This window comes from Sciurus carolinensis, chromosome 8 (assembly GCF_902686445.1).
Source record: "Sciurus carolinensis chromosome 8, mSciCar1.2, whole genome shotgun sequence".
NCBI lineage: Eukaryota > Metazoa > Chordata > Mammalia > Rodentia > Sciuridae > Sciurus > Sciurus carolinensis.
In genome coordinates this window covers 129546741-129550997 of record NC_062220.1, presented here as the reverse complement: position 1 = coordinate 129550997, position 4257 = coordinate 129546741, and the positions used below count along the sequence as shown (strand labels likewise).

The following is a 4257-nucleotide window of genomic DNA, read 5'->3' as shown; positions in this document are numbered from 1 at the left end:
TCAAAGCAGGATGTGCTACATCCTTGAATTAATGTTTTCCTAGGTTCAAATCAAAGAAAGTTTTCCATCTTTGTTCTTCCTGCTACAGGTGTTTTGATGGCAGGCCTCTGGGTGAGATGTTCATGTAAGTGATTGACCTAAGACTCACAAACAGCAAGAAGGATACAAATTTAAAAAAAAAAAAAAGTGGCCAGCTCAGAAAGGGCAAAATGTGTGCAATCGGCAACCTGATGGATGATGCAGCCCTCTCCAGGCCAAAGAGGTGGGTGACAGGTGGCAGCTCCAACAGCTGGTGTGGGTCTTCCCTTTACACTACCAGTGGGTGCATTAGATCCAGGGCCACCTTCCCTTCAACTCGAGAAACATTTTGAATAAGCAAGGACAGGGATGCTTCATTTTTCAAGAATGGATCTATAGGCCAAAACACATGGTCTCCTTTGGAGTGAGGGTTGCCTTAAACATCTTTTGGGGAGCCTATCCATTCCCTGGGGAATCCCACAAAACTAATGTCATGCATCAGTACCTTAGGTGGCTCTCTCATCCATTCAGCTTCTCCTGCCAGGAGCCATCTGGCTCTAGCACCTACTCCATAGCCTATCTCTGAAGTGGTGGGGAACACTTCTCTTTCTAGAACAGACATGTTTTCTCTTCTCAGTCTTGATATTTAACATCACAGAACTCTCCTGCTTAGAAAGGGGTGGGAGGCATTTTCCATTGGGCATGGCAGGATGCAACTCTACTAAGTCTTAGTCATTTAGAAAATTGGTGCAATGCACTTAAGAAAAGCACTCTGAATTTTCCAAATTAGTTGGTCAGTGGCCAGCAGAGAGAGCTCTTCAGGGTCCAAGTCATTAACCTGATGCTACGGCCCAGAAATTGTGAGCCCAATCTGTAACTGGGTGGAGGTGAATGTGATCTGAAGTTAGGGAGGTATAGGAAAGGTCAAGTGGAACAATAATTGAACATATGAATTGTTGAGATGTCTCTGAAGAGATATGGGAGGTTTTGTAGAGAGTTTGCTAGTTAACCAGGGAACTGTGGGTCCACAGAATGGGCAGGGGAGTCTTGTTCTGGTGGTACATTTCCTCCTCAGATATGGTGGACTGGGGTTTCTCATCTTTGAGGTTTAAAGATGTCTGAGCAGTTAGGAGATATTACAAGGGCCTTCTAACTTTTCCATGAGGTGCCCTGGTTTTTACATGTCTAAGCAGACTGAGTCTCCTAGCTGGAAAGCATGTAGAGGGTCAAGAAGTGAGGGTATTGTCCTAGAGGAAGGACACTCCTACATGGAGGTTGGAATTTGCCTTAGCTGTTGTACAGATTTTGTGCTGCTCTCTTCATGTTTTCTTTCTCTTTCTCTCTCTTTTTCTTCTTTTGGAATGCAAGAAATATTTGAAAGAAAAGTGCAACATAACCTGTCAAAAGATTAAAAGAAAGGGGAAATTAAGGCAACTCCACTCAAACGAAGGAGCAGGTGCAGAGGGGTCTACTTTTGGATGATGTAGTTGGACAGGGTGCGCCTGTCTTCCAGCTGTTTGCCAGCAAAGATCAACCTCTGCGGGTCAGGGAGGATGCCTTCCTTGACTGGGATTTTTGCTTCACATTCTCAATGGTGCAGCTGAGCTCCACCTCCAGGTGATGGTATCCCACCTCTGAGGCGCAGCAGCAGGTGCAGGGTGGAGTCCTGGATATTGTAGTCAGACAGGGTCCTGTCTTCCAGCTCTTTGCTAGATCAACCTCTGGTGGTCAGAAGAATCCTTTCCTTTTTATTTATTTTTTTATTTTTTATCTTTCCCTTGACATTCTCAGTGGTGCCACTGGGCTCCACCTCCAGGGTTATGGTCATGCCATTCAGTGTCTTCATGAAGATCTGCATCCCACCCCTGAGATGAAGTATCAGGTGCAGGATAGACTCCTGGATGTTGGAATCCGACAGGCTACTGTCTTCCAGCTCTTTGTGAAAACAATCTCTGCTGGTCAGGAAGATTGCCTTCCTTGCCTTGGATCTTTGCCTTGCCATTCTCAGTGGTGTCATTGGGCTCCACCTCCAGGGTGATGGTCATGCCAGTCAGGGTCTTCATGAAGGTCTGCATTCCACCTGTGAGGTGCAGCACCAGGTACAGGGTGGACTCCACCTGGATGTTGTAGTCAGACAGGTTGCTGTCTTGCAGTTCTTTGCTAGATCAACCTCAACTGGTCAGGAAGAAGGCCTCCTTGTTTGGGTAATTGCCTTGACATTCTCAATGGTGTCATTCGGCTCCACCTCCAGGGTGATGGTATCCCACATCTGAGATGCAGCACCAGGTGCAAGGTGGGCTCCTCCTGGATGGTGCAGACAGGGTGTGCCTGTCTTCCAGCTCTTTCCTAGATCAACCTCTGATGGTCAGGGAGAATGCCTTCCTTTTCTTGGCACCATCTTTACTTTGACATTCTCAATGGCACCATTGAGAATGTCAAGGCAAAGATCCAAGACAAGGGAGGCATCCTCCCTGACCAGCACAAGTTGATCTTTCCTGGCAAAGGACTGGAAGATGGGTGAACCCTGTCTGACTACAACATTCAGGAGGAGTCCACCTTGCACCTGGTGCTGCATTTCAGAGGTGGGATGCAGATCTTCATGAAGACCCTGACTGGCACGACCATCACCCTGGAGGTGGAGCCCAGTGACACCATTGAGAATGTCAAGGCAAAGATCCAAGTCAAGGAAGGCATTCTTCCTGACCAGCAGAGGTTGATCCAGCAAAGAGCTAGAAGACAGCACCCTTTCTGACTACAACATCCAGGATTACACTCTGCAACTGATGCTGCACCTCAGAGGTGGGATGCAGATCTTCATGAAGACCCTGACTGGCATGTCCATCATCCTGGAGATGAAACCCAGCGACACCATTGAGAATGCCAATGCAAAGGTCCAAGACAAGGAAGGCATCCTCCCTGACCAGGAGAGGTTGATCTTTGTTGGCAACAGCTGGAAGACAGGTGCACCCTGTCTGACTACAACATCCAGAAATAGTCCACCCTGCACCTGGTACTGCATCTCTTCCTGTTTTCAACATGGAGAATGCATCCTTCTTCGCGTGTTCTGAAAGGGTCTTTCATGTGTATTCTCATGATAGCTCAATTGCAGTCCAATTTTGGAGTCTGCCATTTTGCAGAGCTGGGCAGTAGTTAATATCATTTCCCATGCCAGTCTAGTGTACTGACATATTTGGTCTCGAGTCATTTTGCAGCACACACAGTGGAGTTGAGTGGGTTCTTTGTTTTGTGAATTCAATGAATGAATCTCACAGACACCAATAGTGGACAGATGAGGGTCAAGTGTCAGAATTTAGGAAAATAATGGAAAGACAAGATATCTCCTTCATGGGTGGGATTCCAAAGAGGGTGACCAGTGAGTGGCTGTTGTCTTGGGATTTATATGCATCTAAGGGGTTAAGAAAATCAGCCCCCAGTCCAGTCCTTGGCATGGTATTTAGTGACAATATCCTCTTAATGTTCCATTTGTTTCAGTCAGGTTAAGGTCACTGTGTTGCAACTGGTCTTTTTTCAGAGAGATCTAGGCTCTGGATCACAGATGTCTCACTCTCAACTTAAGCTCAGCCTTGCAGGTATGGTCTTTCTATTCTTTTTCACTGTGGTCTTGCTTTTAAAAGAAATCTGACCTTGGAGGGGCCCTAGTCTCCTATCTGCATACCCCAGTTCTTTCTTTACCTCCATCTCAGGGCCTGTCTCGTCTTTTCTGTCTTCCATATTGATGGAGGTCTGCACAGCACAGTCTCCAGAGAAGTCCTCAAGATTTACTCAGTTGGTGAATTACTTTGGAGACAAAGAGAGGAACATAATTACTTTGAACAAGGTCAGGTACACTCTACTTGGGGACATCCTGAAGGCATTTCTGAGTCCCTTTCCCTGATGGGGCTTTGCCTCAAGACAACTGGAGAAAGAGATCCTGAAATTTCATAATATTTAAATTCTCTACCAGTCTTGGGCACTTAGGTGAAGTTCATTGCCAATCTTCAAAAGGATATGACCTGCAAATTGGGTTCCACCTTTTTTGCTGACTCTTTTATATTCAGACTGATTTCAGCACAGAATTGGCATCTTTGGTCCCTTTTTTATTGCCGGTGGCTATTCCCATCCTCTGAGGAATGGCCTGGTGAATGATGTAAACATGCCTGGCCCACAGTGAGAGCCTTGGTGAAGAGACTCAACTAGGACAGACCCAAGCTTTCTGGTAATAAAATAACGCTGTAGGGA

At 46.3% G+C, this 4257-nt stretch overlaps 2 pseudogenes; one reads left to right on the top strand and one right to left on the bottom strand.

Moving 5' to 3' along the window:
* Positions 1-1426: 1426 nt before the first annotated feature.
* Positions 1427-2093, bottom strand: LOC124991516 (polyubiquitin-B-like; annotated as a pseudogene).
* A 299-nt stretch (positions 2094-2392) lies between these two features.
* LOC124991515 (polyubiquitin-like) lies at positions 2393-3013 on the top strand (annotated as a pseudogene).
* Positions 3014-4257: the final 1244 nt, after the last annotated feature.